Source organism: Lepisma saccharinum, chromosome 15 (assembly GCF_977018435.1).
Source record: "Lepisma saccharinum chromosome 15, izLepSacc3.1, whole genome shotgun sequence".
NCBI lineage: Eukaryota > Metazoa > Arthropoda > Insecta > Zygentoma > Lepismatidae > Lepisma > Lepisma saccharinum.
This window is the reverse complement of record NC_139243.1, coordinates 58,549,645-58,567,904: the sequence shown is the minus strand read 5'-3', so window position 1 is coordinate 58,567,904 and position 18,260 is coordinate 58,549,645. Positions and strand designations below refer to the sequence as shown.

General features: G+C 35.8%; 1 protein-coding gene across 1 annotated transcript in view; it reads left to right on the top strand.

Moving 5' to 3' along the window:
- LOC145999270 (uncharacterized) overlaps positions 1–18,260 on the top strand; it is a 63,342-nt gene that overhangs the window by 17,563 nt on the left and 27,519 nt on the right. The window lies entirely within an intron of this gene.

The following is an 18,260-nucleotide window of genomic DNA, read 5'->3' as shown; positions in this document are numbered from 1 at the left end:
GCATAAAATTTTCTTAGTCTTCCGAACCGCTGCCCCATGTGCCTCCACTGGGTATCGAACCCGGGACCCTTTGATCACAAGGCAACGATGTTACCACTATACCATCGGGGTGCACAAAAGTTGTAAAAGAGAGAATGCATTTGGATCCCGTGAAATTAGTTGCAACATATTAAATCAATATTGATTTCAGGCTGCAAAAAATTGGATCATTGGAAATTGGTCTAAAGTGACACAAGAAACAAAGTGAAATAAAGCAAATCAATAATAATAATAATGTTATAATAATAACATTATTATTAGCATAACATTATTATTAGCACTATTATTATTATTATTAGTTTATTCTGGTACTTGCCCCCCAACAAAAATTCGTGGTTTTGCCTCTGATAGTAAATAGAAGCTCAACACCTTAAATTAAATATTTTAATTATATTGCGTATACCGTTTAATTGAATCAGAATTTTTGGATGTTGGAATCACATAGACCCTTTATATTATGAAGACATTTGTGTGTGGATGTTGAGAGGTGGTAATATATGTAAGTTTGAAATAGAAAAATAAAATCTGCTTGAATTTTTTGCAAGTTTGCCTTGAAAACCGGGAATTATACTTGAATTTTATCATGGTTCTAAAGTAGCCACCCTGTATAAGAACCCATATATTTATTTTTGCTTTTGGAATATGAACTCTAGTTTTGAATTTATAGTCCTCTGAAATTTCCTTCCATTTGATGCCTTTTTTTTATGAGATCAAGCCATGTGTAGAGTGGTGTATCCAGGATTTTTGCAAGGAGGAGGGGGGTTATATATACTTTTTTGATAGTCAGCCCTCATTTTGTCATCTTTTCCTGCCTTTAATTTTTTTTAGGAATACAGGGCTAAAGAGGAGTTATGTCCCCTGCCTTTTCCCATCCCCTTGAGGTTACACAGCATGTAAATATTTTGGGTCCAAGTTCTTTATGTTTTATTGCGATTTCATCATGTGGTACGAATGGAATATTTACATGGTTTGTTTTAAATTTATGTTTGTTAACACATACTGGGGAGTTTTACCATTAAAATGAAGTCCCAAAATGCATTCTACTAAGGTTCTGATTTGCTTCTACATTCATTTCCACAAGTCTACAATGCTAACTGTCGCTTGTCAATGAAGAATACCTTGTCCATGGGAAGCATGCATGCTTGTGTAAGGTAATTTTTAAGTTTTATTTTTCAACATAAATAAAGGGCCTCCCCTATGGTGTGGTGGCAACATCGTCTCCTTGTGGTCAAGGTGTGCTGGTGGAGGCACATAGTGGTTTGGATCCCACTTTAAATTCAAGGTTCAGTCCCAATTAGCTTACTGTGCTTAAAGTGGACTTAAATCAACAATTCAATCAATCAATCTACATAAATAACTTTTTTTAGAATCCAGCAGTTCTTCTTTAAGAAAGTTTCAAATTTCGAGTGACAATGATTTCCAAAATTCTACGATAATTAGTCTTTCTGCTAGGAGATTTTTTTTAAAAAAAATCATAAAACAGTCGGAACCATTACCATATGTTGGTTGCCTGTCAGCAGAATTATACACTTGCATGATGATATGTTATGTGGCGTTTCTCCTTATACTATTTAAAATAGTAAAAAAAAATAGTTTGATGCAGCATGCATATCACCATGCCAAACAACATAAATGTTGTTATCAATGTTTTAAGCAAAACTGTGCACACTCGAGATGAGATACCACATTGTGGCATTACGTGCGTAGTAGGAGTGTACAGGAAAAAAAAAATTGTGAGGTGGAATTTCACATAGTGGCTTATTTTGTTGCTTTCACATTAAAGAATATACCTTCCAAAATTCAAGAAGATGGTTTGTGTTTAGAGGTTGCTCAGCGACCTTGAAATAATACTACTAAATTGATTTACGGAACTTGTATTTTTTCTATATCTCAACTGCTTTTAGACACTACGAAATACAATAATTAGTCTAAAATATTGAAGAAAGAGTGTGTAGATATGTTGTTCATGAAAGAAATCAATAACATTTCTTTAAACTTCCTGATGAACAAATTAAGAAATATAAAGGAAGGCATAATTTTTAAGATAAGTAACTAAAGATGTCAATTACACTAATGAATATGTGTCTTATAAGTAACTTTTTGCAATTTCAGGGATCTCTTTGTAGCAGCAGGGATTTTCTTCCTGTTTTCTTCTACAACTTGAATCAGTCTCTGCATTTCAGATTCCTTTTTAGTAATGGATTCATTAAAACTACTCATGAGGGCAATGGACCGTTCTGCTGCAGCGTTGATGACCTTTAATGAATTTACTATCTTTTTTGCTTCCTTGTATTCTTCAATATCATTCCACAATTGTGGGTCTATATTAAACATGAAATCAATATTGACTTTCAAAGAGGTTAAGGCAGAAGTAGAGGCAGAGTCTATCAGATCATGTAGGTTCTTGCTTTCTAGTCCATCTGCAGTTGTGAGCTTAATTCCCCGTCTTTTCCAATCTTCTCCACTGCTTTTCATCCTTGTAATAACCATTTTTTTTTCTCTTCAGGAGACAGCTTATCTGAAAATAAACACAGTGGTACCAGTTCTGAACCTAAATACCATAGGTGTGATTTCAATTTCTTTGACGATTTTAGAGCCACAGATTTGTTGACTGTTTTATAGTATTTCAGTTCCTTGTAAAGATGCAAATCATTTACTGCAGCATCACTGGCTATGGGAGAGCATAACCAAGCTTTTACATAAATGATACTGGCAAAAAAGCAAAACTCATTGAGATTGTTTTCCTCGTTGACTGTTAAATTCAGTTGCTCATGGAACAGGTAGAGCTCATGGATTAGAAAGAGAATTGAAATCATTTTGGTTGATTTCTGGCCATTTCAGTTTGAATCGTTGAAACAGAGCTATATTTGGATCACTAGTTTTTGAATGCTCTCATAACGTGATTGCGTGCAGGTAACCCTCACCTCTGACGTACTGTCGTAACTGTAATGCACAGATTGGCAAAGAAGATACATTTAAACCCACGATTGGTAAAGAAAGTCTTTATGAATTAAGTAATGACAATGGTATAAGATTGATTACTTTTGCAACCTCAAAGAATTTAATTGTGAGATGTACCACTTTTAAACATAAAGATATCCATAAATATACCTGGTCTTCTCCAGATGGTAAAATTCATAATCAGATAGATCATATTCTCATTGATAAGAGAAGACATACTAGTATAATTGACGTTCATACACATAGAGGTGCTGACTGTGCCAGTGAACCATTATCTAGTAATTGCTAAATCAAGAGAAAGACTCGCAATGATAAATCATAAGCAACAAAATCTAAAGGTATAAAGTTTAATACAGGAAAATTCTGATGAAAGAATTAAGAAAGATTACCAAATTAAACTGTCAAATAGATTTGATGTTTTGCAGGATTTAAATGATGATGAAAATATAAATGAAGCAGATGTAAATAAGAATTGGGAGTACATACGTAATGCAATAGAATCAGCAGCTAAAGAAAGTATAGGATACCATAAACCAAGAAAAAGTAAGCCATGGTTTGATAATGAATGTCATAATCTAATAGAAATAAGAAATCAGGCTAGACTTAGGTTGTTAAATAACTCTGATGATACAAATCTAAGCAATTATAATAGAATAAAGCAAGAAGTTAACCACATGTTTAGAAGTAAAAAAGGAGATTTCTTCAAAAGCAAAATTAACGAAATTGAAACAAACAGCAAAAACAAAAATATCAAAGATTTATATAAAGGTGTAAATGAATTTAGAAAGGGGTGGTAACCTAAAGTAAACCTGATAAAAGATAAAGACGGTGATTTTCTAGCTGACACAAGTGATATTCTAAATAGATGGAAGAACTACTTTAATGACCTTTCAAATGCCCATGTAGGAGATAAATCAGAAGTAAATGAAGTACACACAGCAGAACCTTTAGTTCCAGAACCTAACTTGACTGAAGTTAAAGATGCTATTAAAAGGCTAAAGAATAACAAAGCACCTGGCATTGATTTAATACCAGCTGAGTTAATTAAATATGGTGGAAATTCATTACTATGTCAAATTCATAAATTAATTTGTTTAATATGGAATAAAGAAGAAATCCCTCAACAGTGGAAAGAATCCATAATTGTTCCTGTGTTTAAAAAAGGTGATAAAATGAACTGCAATAATTACCGTGGAATTTCTCTACTCTCAACAACATATAAAATATTATCTAACATTCTTTTAACAAGATTAACACCATAAACAAAACAGATCAATTTGCAGATCAAATTTTTCACATCAGACAGACACTTAAAAAAAGTGGGAATATAATCAAAATGTCCATCAGCTATTCATTAACTTCAAAAAAGCATATGATTCAGTCAAAAGAGATAAATTATATAATATATTAGTAGTGTTTGGAATACCTAAGAAGCTTGTTAGTATGATAAAAGTATGCACCAGTGAAACAGAAAGTAAAATTCGTGTGGGTATTAATGTGTCTGACAAACTTACAATTCATGATGGGTTAAAACCAGGAGATGCATTATATCCATTGTACTTTAATTTTGCCTTAGAATATGCTGTTAGGAAGGTAAGAGAAACTAAAGAAGGACTAAAATGAAATGGTGTGACTCAGTTGTTAGCACATGCAGATGATGTTGACTTTTTAGGGGATGATATAAATACAATTAAGAATAATGCTAAAATATTTTTCAAAACTGCTAAAGAGATAGGTTTGGAAGTTAACAAAGAGAAAACTAAATATATGCTTACAGGCCGAAACCAAGTATTAGGTAATAATCAAAATCTAATTATTGATAACAACTCGTTTGAACCAGTTTCTAAATTCAAATACTTAGGAGTAATATTAACAAATGAAAATGATATTAAAGAGGAAATAAAAAGCAGGCTCAATTCAGGAAATGCATGTTACTTCTCTCTTCATAAACTTTTGTCTTCTCGTTTAATATCTAAGAAACTAAAAGTTAAAATATACAAAACAGTAATTTTGCCTGTAGTATTATATGGATGTGAAACTTGGTCCCTTACATTGAAAGAGGAACATAAATTGAGAGTATTTGAAAATAAGATCCTTAGGAAAATATTTGGACCTAAAAGGGATGAGGAGACAGGTGAGTGGAGAAGGTTACATAATTTAGAACTACATAATTTGTATTCATGTCCAGATATTATTAGAATAATTAAATCAAGAAGACTTAGGTGGGCAGGCCATGTGGCACGAATGGGAGAGGAAAGAGGAGTTCACAGGATTCTTGTTGGGAAACCTGATGGTAAGAGACCTGTAGGAAGGCCAAGATGAAGATGGAGGGACAACGTTGAGATGGACCTAAGGGAAATTGGTAGGGATGGAAAAGAGTATATAGGTCTTGCTCAAGATAGGGACAGATGGAAGGCCTGTGTTGCTGCAGCCATGAACCTTCGGGTTTAAGAAGACTAGAGAGTTTGTTAGTTGTATATGGTGACGACAAGCAAAATATAGCAAGTTACGATCGATGTTATTTTCGAGAAGTGAACAAGCACCTTTTCTTAGTCCTGTATTTGATGCAGTAGTGTGGAAACTCATCCCTACAATGTCATCACACACTTCCCAGAATTGAAGCAGCTCATAAGTAGCTTTGCTTGTGCTTCTCCTGTTCGAGATGGTATTTTGGCAATTCCGAGTATTTTTTTCCAAGTTATGGCCAGTGACAACGACAGCCAGTCTCTCTAAACTAGTTGTTCTGGTAGCAGTTTCATCAGCTGTACTGTTTTTCATAATTCTTCCATCTCAGTGAACAGTAAGGGCTGGTTTCGTTGCTTGTGTGAAATCTGCTTATATTTTGCCTGTGGTTTTGGCAGTATGAGCTGACCTTCTACATTGCACAGTTAGTGTCTGCAAGATGCTGACAATCTGCTTTTGCTATAGCTGCAGCTAAAATTGTAAATTTTGGTGTCTGACAAATTAATACGATCTTCTGGGGAACTGAGCATGTTTTGTAAAATTCGGGACTTCTTGGAGGTACTTGGGGCAGGACCATCAGATTCAGCCCGAGATATGTAACTTTTCTTTATATATAATACAGTGGTATCTGAATCTGATAAGTGTCATCATCACTATTTGCATCACCACCATTGTCTTCCTCACTGCTACTGGAAATGCCAACTGCTGCAATGGGCGTCATTTCCTCTTTTCTTCGTTTCTCACATTCCATTCACTTTTCTTCTGCTTCTTTCCGTAATTTTGCCCTTTCTCCTGTTTTGCCAAATGCACATCTACACCAGCCATTCACATCTTTCTGTCTTCACGCTGATCCTTCAGGAACTGTCTGTCTTCTTCAATCTTGATCAAAGTCATTGCTTCTTTATGAGCAATGTCAAAATTTTTTGACATTCTCTTTGAAAATACTTCCTTCCTGTTTCTCTGTGCTTGTGACACTCGTGATTTGTTTTTCTTGATCAAATTATATTCATCTACAACACCCTTCATCTTCGAGATAATGTTTGGCTCAAGAGCAGTAGGGATACTGGCTTTTCCCCATATGGTCACCAGCTCCTCACAAGTGCTCTTCAAACTGGCAGAAACTGTCTCTTTCAGTGAAATATGGTAATGGAAGAAGGTTCGAAGAACATCTCCTGTTGTAGGTAACACATAATCCGGTAGATGAGGCTCTTGATGTCCAATAAGCCATACAGCGGTCTTGTTTCTAGTGGTGAGGTGTTGGGACTCCATTGCTCAAAACAGCTCAGTAACCTTTAAAAGTAATATTATTTCAGTAACACTGTCAACATTTTCAACAGTACAACTGCACACACAAATATTAATTTCTTCTCAGTACAGAGACTTTCATAGTATAAGAAAGCTATACAAAAGTATACAATACCACAGTCAAAATATATGTTCCTTGAGCAACCTCTGAATGTTATCCAATCTGAAAGAAAATTCACACATTAGTTTATTGGACAAAGTGGAACAAAATGAGCAACTATGCAAAAAGATCAGAAAAGATTTTTTAACCCATATGTGTATGAGCAGCCCTAGTTTTGAATGCAGAAAGGGCGTTGCTGGTGTAGTCTTGTGCATTCTTGCAAGTTTAATTTTGTGGACATTATGCCTATATGTACAATGGGATCCATGAGTATTACCATGCAAATTGTTCATCACCATGTTCATGCTCTCTATTTGACCCAATAAGAGCTTCAAGAATGAAGAGAAAACTCAAAACAAGCTGTTGACAACTTCCTCACAAGCATACATAAAAATACATTGCTTAAAATCACACAGGTTGAAAGAGAAATATTAATGAAAATAGTCGTGGACAATTTGCACAGTAATACTCATGGATCCCACTGTACTGTCTAGATTATAATTTTACCTCATAAAACTAACCTGTTTTCTTCTCTCTTCATGTGAAGGTTATAACCAAAATCTCATCAGATAACTCAAACCACCTTAACTATAGGACTCACAATTTTTGCACTTCATTTTGATTTATTTATCCAATTCTCAAACAAGCTTGAGATTTTGCATATTTATTGTGCAAATGAAATATGAAACTTGTTTTTAGTAATAACTCCTGACTGAACCAGACTGAAGCATATAACTTGACTTTACAATTTTGACCAGTATTTCCCCCTCCCATCCAAAAATTACTGAAGCAAGTTTGGACCCAGTCACTAAAGCCCGCATCACACGGAACTGGATTTGCAGTAGGTATGCCCTAGTTGGTGCTAGACTGACTACCAATTTACTAGTTTTCGCCTCACACAATAATTATCAGCGTATTTGTCGATAGACTTTTGTTCCCATACGAGGGAAGTTGTAATGGCAGCTGCATGAGATTTCAACAATGTATCACTTCACATTTGTAAAAGCTGATAACTATTCAACTGAATGTTATTAGGTACAAAACAATGGTGCTGCTTAAATACATACTTTACAACTTTTACTGTACACGTATGGAAGAATACTTTACTTGTTTCAAATGTAAACACCGTGCACTCAGCATAGATGGTGTAACTCAATGCACCTTTCATGCTGTATATGTTATACATTGCTGGAGTAACACTCGGAAACCACAGACAAAAGTGCTCCTTTGGACACTCACAGATTATCTTCACATGGTGAAACTTTGCTCTGATTGGCTGTTCCACAGAATCCAGTCGAGAAAAGTAAGTAGCAATTAGCACATGTCCTATTCTTCCAAACCAGTGAAGCAGTCAACCAGGCGGCCATGATTGCTACCTAGAAAGTTAATTCAGCACCAACTAGGGCATTCCTACTAGAAATCTAATCCCATGTGATAGGGGCTTTACATATGTGTGTGTGTGTTAAACAAGGGAAGTACTGCATGAATGACAGAGCACACTGACCAATATCATCCGCAGTTTTCGTTTTCGCACTTCAGTGGCCCTTTTTTTTTTTTTTTTTTAATAATATTAATGTTTTTATCTTCCAGTACATTTTATTGCCATGTTCTTATAGCACTGATTGTTGTAACCACTGAATTTTAGCAGTAACACAATAAAGAAACATACGGTCCAGACTCAAAATTGTAAATTGAGTAACTGTTACAAGCAATAAATGTGTAATCATATTGATAATGAACACAAACAAAGCATAAGGCCACAGTATTGAGATGACAGTGAAATATTTTACAATGCACCCAGTTGGCAGGGAGGAAAAATGTTTCTTCGACCAATTGGGGAATCAAGACTTAGTATTAGAGCTTATAGACAACACTACGGAGCCAAAGTTTTGTCAACATACAGAAGCGTCATGTGCCTAATATTGGCCATATATTTATATAACCCATGGTGCAACAACCCAATGAGGGCCCAGGCCTACCACCAACTGTCAGCCTCACTCCCACCTGAATCCTACTCACTCACTTGCCCGAGGTGGCAGATCATCCAACCCATTACAGGGTTTCATGTGGTCAGCACGACAAACCTCCAGTCTTTGCTGTAGGTTTCCATGCTCAGGTTACGCTACTCAATTGTAGCTCCCCAATTTCCTCATGATGGTGAGTGGCCACCGGTCCCACACATAGGCCGAAATCTCTTGTTACGCTTTCCCTACGAGACTCAAACCTGTGCAGGTCTCATAGTCTTAGCGCAAAGCATGGCACCTTAGACTGCACAGCCATGGTGAGGGACCATATATTTACAAGGAAAATCATAAATTATAATTTCCCACCGAAATTTCACACCTAGGTGTAAAATTCTATGCACCTGGCATTGCTATCAGCACATGCCAGATGATGTAACTTGTTTTGAAATTGCAAACTGATATTCATTTTAATCTCTATGACTTCCTTTTAAAAAAAAGTACATTTTGGCCATTAAATGTGCCAACTAAGTCTTCAATCTAATGATGTACGCTATCATTGAGTCAATAAATTTATACAGTTCCACATACATGTTTTCTTGGAACACACTTGCATGCAAGGACCTCCCCAGTGATGTAGTGGTTACATGTCACAAAGCTGAGGCACACAGCATTTTGGATTCCACTCCAAACTGTTAGTGTGGGTGCCAAATGACAAAAAATGGCATAACCTTGTTTTGAGGTATGAATAGAATGTTTTTACTGTTTTTGAAAGCTTTTGTTACGTATATTTCAGATCCAATTGATGCCAGTCTGTCAACCTTGAGCAATTTGAGTAATTCAAGATGGCATCCAAATATGGCGGACTATGCAGTTAATGACCTACATCTCAGTAACCAATGTTTGTAAAAAGATTTTTTTTATTATTATTATTGATCCTCATTAGAAGGACTACAAAAAAGATTCTGTGTAGTTTTTCACTAATGTCAGTAGTTTTACCGTAATTTAAAAAATAATCCTTAAAATATGTAATTTTTCTAGCACCTTTTGAAGTTTTTGCCTTGTGACTTTTGAACAAATTAAATGACAGAAAATTATTTTTTAATAAAAGTGGTAGCCCAATTCATAACCTTTACATCAATATAAGACTTAATGCATTTGATTGAAAAATACACTATAAAATGTGTCCCAAAATGGAGGATAGTGCCAAAAAAGTGCATCTTTATCACAAGCCGGCGGCTAAGTCTCAAATCATTGACTTTTTGATAAAAGCAAGAGACTTGGTAGGATTAATTGTTAAATCTAGACAGATGTTATAATGAAGCACTTTTTTGGCACTATCCTCCATTTTGGGACATATTTTATGTAAAGGTTATTAATTGGGCTAACACATTTATTCAAAACAATTTCCAGTCTTTTAATTTATTCAAAAGTTACAAGGCAAAAACTTCAAAAGGTGCGAGAAAAATTACATATTTTAAGTATTAGCTTTTTTTTAATTATGGTAATTTAGCAAAAAACTACACAGAATCTTTTTCGTAGTGCATCTAATGACGATCAAAACTAAAAAAAATATTTTCTGTTTATGGCCATTGGTTACTGAGATATTGAACCCATCTTGAATTACTCAAATCGCTCAAGGTTTACAGTGTGGCATCAATCGGATCTCAAATGTACATAACATAAGCATTCAAAATCAGTCAAAATATTTTATTCATATCCCAAGTCAAGCTTTTCCATTTGGCACCCGGACTGTGTAGGTCCAGTCTCATTTAGCCCAAATATGCATAAAGTGGATTTAAAACAAGGAACTCAAACAAACTCTTGCATACAAGTTTAAGGACAAGTAGTACAGAAAATGCTCTAAGAATGCACACGTGCTTTTCCAATGAACCTTTTGAGAACTGGACATTCCAGGCAGGCACTTTTTAAATATGATGGTGACATGTTCAAAAGTGTTATTTTGTCATGATTACCTGCAAATTTCAAACTATTTGCATTCACAGGGCCGATGCGAGAGCCTGACTTCTATAACACAAATCCTTCAGAAAAATCATTTTTACAATGTATTTCATTATTCGAGCATGTCATAAAATCAATAGTATATTAATGAAATACAAACAGATCTAGAAGTATCATTAACAGTTTTGAAAATATGTTGTTTCAAATGCAGTCATGTGTTACTTATCCAGTAGTGTAGCAAGGGTTGCATTCGATCCACTTGGGATTCCCAGTTTTGGTGCAAAATACAGGATTTGTGGTGTTTCATTTAAATGCAGTGTTCAAATTGAAGAAAATGCAGAGAGGGGAAATACTTCAGAACTACTGATCAGTAGGGGGAAGGACTAAGGGAGCATGGTGGGGCACTTGCCCTCTCCTCCCAGCCAGTTTTTGATCTACATTATGACCTCTTAATGCTAAGCCTTGTTTACAAGGAAAAATTAAACTCCTTTTGCTTCCCCCTCCCCCCCCTCAGTTTTGGCACCCAATCACTGCTACGGATTTTAATGTGTAAATGATGTGTTGCAGTATGGTCTCCTTCCTGTAGCCTCATTTCAGAAAATTTTGTCACAGGAAGGTAGAGTTGAAAATTACCTGGAAAAAAGGCTTTTTGGGAGGTGGGGGAATCTGTTTTCCTGTGGCTTTTTGTTAGCTTTCTTTCTACCTCTTTTGCAAAATTTGTCATTACATACCTCAAAACTCACAACTAAAGCTGGAAGTGAAATACTGTAGTTTTGTTTTCACCTAACTTTAAATTTAAAGGCGATTTCCGCATGGTAGGGTGACACATCCTTTCCTTTTTGCTTAAATGTTTATTGTTCAAATAATCATTAGTATGTGATTATGTGGTATTTATTGTTAGACCAATCACTGAAAATGTCCGGATATTGACTTACCGGTATGTACATATCTTGTAGTATTGGTTGGCATGGGAATTACGATTGTGTTTTGTCTTTACATAAAAGTTTAGAAGAGTGATGATGTGAATTGATCGTGTCAAGAGTATCATATTTCCTTTTTCACTAATCTGAACGAAAATGCCACTAACACGTGAGGAACGGATTGCCATCATATTGATGTCAGGGGAGAGAAGTACGCATGACATTGTCGCAGACTTCAATAACCGCAATCCTGCAAGACAACCGGTGTCACATTTGGCCTTCAGCCAGTTGCTGGCAAAGTAAAGTTTCAAGATACAGGATATGTGTACGACAAGCCGCGACATGGACGTCCCAAAACAGCCACGGATGAGGGTACTGCTGTAGCGGTGTTGGCATCATTTGCATAGTCCCCAACCCGTAGCAAACGGAGACTGGCGCTGGAAAGCGGTGTCAGCAGGGGTTCAATTCAAAGGATTGTACGTGACCACCACTGGCATCCGTATAAGATACAGCTGCAGCAGCACCTTAGTGAGGATGATCCAGACAGGCATTTGCAGTTTTGTGAGTGGGCTATAGCACAACTGCAACGTGACCCTGCCGTCGGTAGCAAGATTCTGTTCAGTGATGAGGCTAATTTTTATGTTTCGGGAGAGGTGAATAAGCAAAATCTGCGGTACTGGTCACCCGAAAATCAAATCCACATTGGACAGATTCCAGCAAGGTGACGGGAGGCGGGAAGCTAATGGTGTGGTGTGGTACTTGGGGTTCCCGACTTGTTGGTCCATTTTTCATTGAGGGCAACTTAAATGCAGAGGGCTACTTGCTTCTGCTACGGGAGCAGATCTTACCATCCTTACTGTCTGAGGATGGGAGCTATCCTGAATGGTTCCAGCAAGATGGTGTTCCACCGCACTATGGGATGATAGTCCGTCAGTACCTGGATCAACAATTCCCTCACCACTGGATTGGTCGCCGAGGGACTGTGGAATGGCCTGTGCGCTCAACTGACCTGACACCATTGGACTTCTACCTCTGGAAACACCTGAAAGCCATTGTGTATGCTACGAAAATCAGGGATCTGGCCCACTTGCGCACACGCATTGTACACGCCTGTACTGCAATAACTCCTGAGGTTCTTCAGAATGTGGTAAGGTCATGGGAGAGACGATTACACGTGTGTGTTGCGCAAGAGGGACGTCATATTGAGCATGTGTTATAACTTTGTGGTATTGTTAACTCTGCAACCATTAAAGTTAGGTGAAAACAAATGTCACAGTTGTTTTCCTGGTGAAATTCTAGCCCATTTTGATATGTCGCACGACCCCCTTCCCATTTAAATTTCTGAAGTTGAATTCAAGATAGCGGACATCAAGATGGCTGCCGACCATGCGGGGGACCATGTGGTTCCCCCTTGGCCAGTCAACGATTGGTCATCGACATTTTTCACGTTCCATGCCGCAGTGGCCTTGTACTGGGGGTGTTAAGTGACTTATTGAGCCACCCTGTACATTTACTGAAACCTCTTCCACAATCAGTTGTTGATATTGGAATGGTCTGTAGTTTACAAAATGTTCACTCAGCAAAGCACCTATTGAGCTTGTCTTTGTTTTTGCATTCATTGACAACTAACCAGTCTCTTTCTATTTTAACCCTACCACACATCAAAGTGATTTCTTTGTCACCGTAAAACATATGTTTTGTTTCATTCTCTGGCTGCTTCTCATGGTTCAAAACAGTAGTTCCTTCGAATATTTAATGATCTTCAAATCTGGAATTAATGTTTATCAGCAAGTCCCTAAAGGAAATGATGATCTGAAAATATTATTTTTTTTTTTCAACGTATTCAGATGTTTCGGTTAGCGGTACACTCATAAATGCTGTGTTTTGAGAAAACTAAAATTCTGCATCTTTACACTTTCTCCAAGGTACTCTTTCATTGAAGTTAGTGATTTCATTTCCACAACCAGTTTCTGCTATGCAGTAAATACACTAGCACCCTGTAGAAGGAAGCAATGAAAACTGTTTGAGGAAATTTATTCTTTCTTTTCAACTGATAGCTGCACTGAGCTCAGGACTCTACTGCTGACACAAATTGATAAGATGCCACCCAACAAATGTTCAACATTTTGTTAATTTCCATTATTGCTGTTGCCACTGCTTGACAACTCTCGAAGAGATCCCTCTGATTTTGCTGTTTTGACTGAATATACAAAAATAAAGTACACCCATAAAAGATTTTAAGTGCAATGGCTGTATCTTTTCTTCACAACAGCAAGCTTGAATTTATGACTCAAGCAGTGAATAACTGTCATGACATCCAAACTAATAATAGAATACACATTCAGAGGAGGGAATTTTCTTTCTCTGGTTGGGAATAAAAATATAAATGTAGAGCCGGGGATGGAAAAAGTAGAAGGGGGAATTTCCCTGGGGAAATTCAATTCAAACACTGTGTATGGCCAATACTTGAGTATATTTGATCTGTGTCTGTTGACAAAATTTCCACCGACCACAATGCGAGGAATACGAATACAGCAGTCCTTTTTAGGTTATACCCATCACAGACTGTTCACTTGACAAAATGATCAGTCAAGCTATTGATGATTCCGAAAGTGTGTTTATGGACAACATTCAACAACTCTTAATTAAATAAACTTCCTCGAAGATATCAAAGTCTGGAACAAGTGGTCATGCTGGTGAACTATCAGAATTTCTAATGCTTCACATCCCTTGTAGAAGTATGCACACATTATGCACTAATTTTGGTTTGTTTGATGTGGTCATGCAGGTCAGGTTAGAAATTGATCTGATAGTTTCTAATACTTTGAATGCCTGATAGGAGTGTGTGCAAATTCCAGGGTAGCATGCTCAAAGTAGCAAAATTGTGCACTGAATTTTGGCACTGGTTTAGGTCCATTTTGAGCCAATGGTCAAGCAAGTGTGAAGTTGGCACAACCATTTTGAATTACAAATTCCTGCCAAACCATGTATATAGAAAATGTGGAATAGTGTGCATATATTATGCACTAATTTGTTACATTTTTTTGCAGAATGGTTGGATCATATGATAGAGCAAACTTCAGATGACTAAAATATTTGTACAACACAGAATAGTGTGTGCAAGTTGTGAAAAATTGTTTATGTGCCATCCTGATACACCTCATCAAATTTTGCTTGCATGCAATACCATTGCAGTTTAGTAAATTTTCTTAGTTACTTAAAAAATTATCTAAATGATTATAAACTTATTGTAGTAAATCCCTTTTGCCCTCCACCCATGCCCACTATGGTGTGCAGCCAAAGTTCCCACATGAGGAAGTGACTGGTAACTAAAGTGCTATCAAGGATTACCTATTACAGGATGGGACACTGAGCATATTGTCTATTGACTTGTGTGAACACTTTTCTAAGGCAAGGGTCCCGGGTTCGAATCCCGGTCGGGCTTGGTTGTTTGTGAATGTCCATTCATCAATTTCATCATTTCATCACTCATCCCCATCTTCGCAAATTAGCCAAGAGGCACAAAACGCGAAGTAAAATAAACTAAATCAATCAATCAATCAATCAATTTTCTAAGGCCTTATAAACCACAGACTATACATATCCAGTACAAGCAGAACTATGTGGGGGGTGAAGACAACATACTCGAAAAGTGAGGAACTATCAATTAATACACATATCGATGTTTGAGCTCAATACTTGGAAAGCAAATCGACTTTTTTCATTGGAATTTAATAAATTAAAAAAAGGATTAATTAAAATTGTTGCATCTTGTCTTGTGCAAAGGAAATACCTGGAAAATTTATAATTTGTTATATATTTACTAAATATATATGATATTGGGTCATTTTATGGTTTTCATAAAATTCAAGACAAGAAACATTTCAATTATAACACTAAAAATCTTATTTAATACTTCATTATTGTAATTGAGTCTAGATTTGTTATTTACATTAGAGTTTATTAAATCAATCCACGTGATATGCAATGAGATTAACAATAATAGGACCAAATTATCTTCCCCTTGCACTAAAATAACAAACTGCCCGTAATGCAGTAAATTTACCACAGAAGAAATATTGTACTGTGGAGCTACAATGAAAGTTCATCATATGCAAATGCAGAGGAAGATCATACCCATAAATATTAAACAGAATTTTTAACTTTGACCATACACATGTTTTTATTTGATTCATTAAAAGTTTGTCTTGTACATTATCTTCTGTCTATCTGACATTAAAAATAATTTACTGTTCCAAAATTGTTATCCTTAAATATCATTTGTAGGATACAAGAAAGATTTATTTTCCAACTAAACTTAAATTTCAATTTACACAAATTTAAATTATACACACACACAAAATGTACATTTTCTATCTTTGCTCAGAGCGATGAAACCCAACTTGTATGTTTTGAGACTTCTTAGAGGATGGTAATTAATCAATATAGATGGTAAAATAGTATCTTACACGATGCACACAAAAGCATACAATTTACTACAAGGTGAGAAAATGATTGTGGATATTTGCATCCCTCCACGGCCAGTTCTATTTAGGCCAGAATTCTTAAATTTGGCAATCCTGTCTCGCCAGCTTAAAAATCAAGCTACAAGGTATGAGCGCGAATAGCAAGATTGCTGATGACTTTTAAAGAAACATGGGAATCCATGTAAAATGTTTTTCCCTTTCCAAACCTGGACAGAAGATTGACATTATGATGTAAGTGGAAAACATACATTAACAATACAAATGGAAAGTTATTGTTAAATAACTGGAAATATACAGAAAATGCAAGGCACACTTTACATATCGTATGCAGCATGGAACTTTCCAATAACGTGTACAGTAGTTTGAACCTATTTTATTTGCTAGAAAGTCTTAATGACATTAGAAACTCTTTAGAAACTAAATATTTAGGTGATGGAAGATCTGATACACTGGTTTTACAGTTTTAAAAGTAAGACGTAAGAGTAGTTTTGGATGCGATAAACCAGTATAGGCGAGTATTACAGAGTGTAAAATGTATCTTGAACATAATATTTCCGTACAGCGTCTCCATATTTTATGACATAATATGACGATAAAACATGATTTTGTCGTTATTATTATTAGTATTAGACTTAGCTTTGCTTTTTAACTACAGTTCGGTTGACATAAACTGATTTCAAATATTATTATAGATTTTAATGTTTGAAGGAAAAAAATAACCAATTACCTTTACTTTCTTTTATTACAGAAGAAAACTAAGAAATAACTTCACAACAAAAATTAAAGGTTCACACTGATTCGCTGGTGGTTCTTGGTTTACATGAGTAAACCCAATACAAGAGTTCACACCAGTACTTTAGATTATCTTTGTAAAAGAAATATAAGAAAAATTACTCTCACATATATTTATAAAAAAGAACAAATTTAACCTTTTTACTCACGATTACATGTCCGGCCTTTAGAAAGAATTAGCGCTTTTCAAACTTTAGTGGGATTTTTTCATCAGAAGATCAAGCTTGTGGGGGTTAAAACACGAGAGCTCTCGTCACTGGGGACCACTTCACTAAAATCCTCGTTGTTCCGTCCTCTTTTTCCGACGATCCTCGGTGTCTTGTGGCTGGAGAAAATCCTTCTCTGCAATCTCGGCTTCACTGAATGAAAATCTGCTAAACTGCTACAGACAAAGTTCATTCCCAGACAATCTGTTTTCCGGAGAGCCTTAATACCAATTTAACATTTCTTGTGCCTCTGCAAACAACGGCGGACTAGCGTGTTCTTCCGACGGAAGACATTACTTTACCACTTCTCCAGAAGAAAATGTCACCGGAGGTATGCAAAACTCAACAGACAGAGCACTAAAATGCACGACCAACTTCCAGTGAAAATCTCCGCGCCAACTGCTTCAACTACTCTGCGTGCAAATCCACGAGCGCTTACTTCCCTTTGTGCACCGGACTCAGTCTATTATCTCAAAAAGGGGTGTTTTGATTCCTTTGGCTTCTTTCTTCTTGGAACGTTCTGTTAACAATCTGTTACAGATGCCCCCTCCCCGAAGAGACATTAGATGGACTGATCAAGGAGAGCTAATGTCTTTACAAGTCTCTTTATCTCCTTAAATTTTCGACCAGACCTCATATATATATATATATATATATATATATATATATATATATATATATATATATATATATATATTTCTTTACTCATATTATATTATTCAAATTTATTTTAAAAAAATACCATCAACCTTTCCATCTGTTTTACATAACTATCGTTCTATTTTTTTAAACAAAAATTTCAAAAGAAAGATAATATCAGATCAATTTTTACAATCATAATAGTGATATTCAATTCCGTTTTATTTTATTTTCCAATCTCATAGTATGGACATTTTCGATTAAAGTATATGCATAACCACCATTTTGTAAACATTCAAGCGTAATCATCATCCTATGCAATCTTTTCATCACATAGTACATATCTTCATTCATTACATATCTCTAATCAACACCATTACAATATTTATTATATATATATATATATTTTACAAAAATCCTTTATT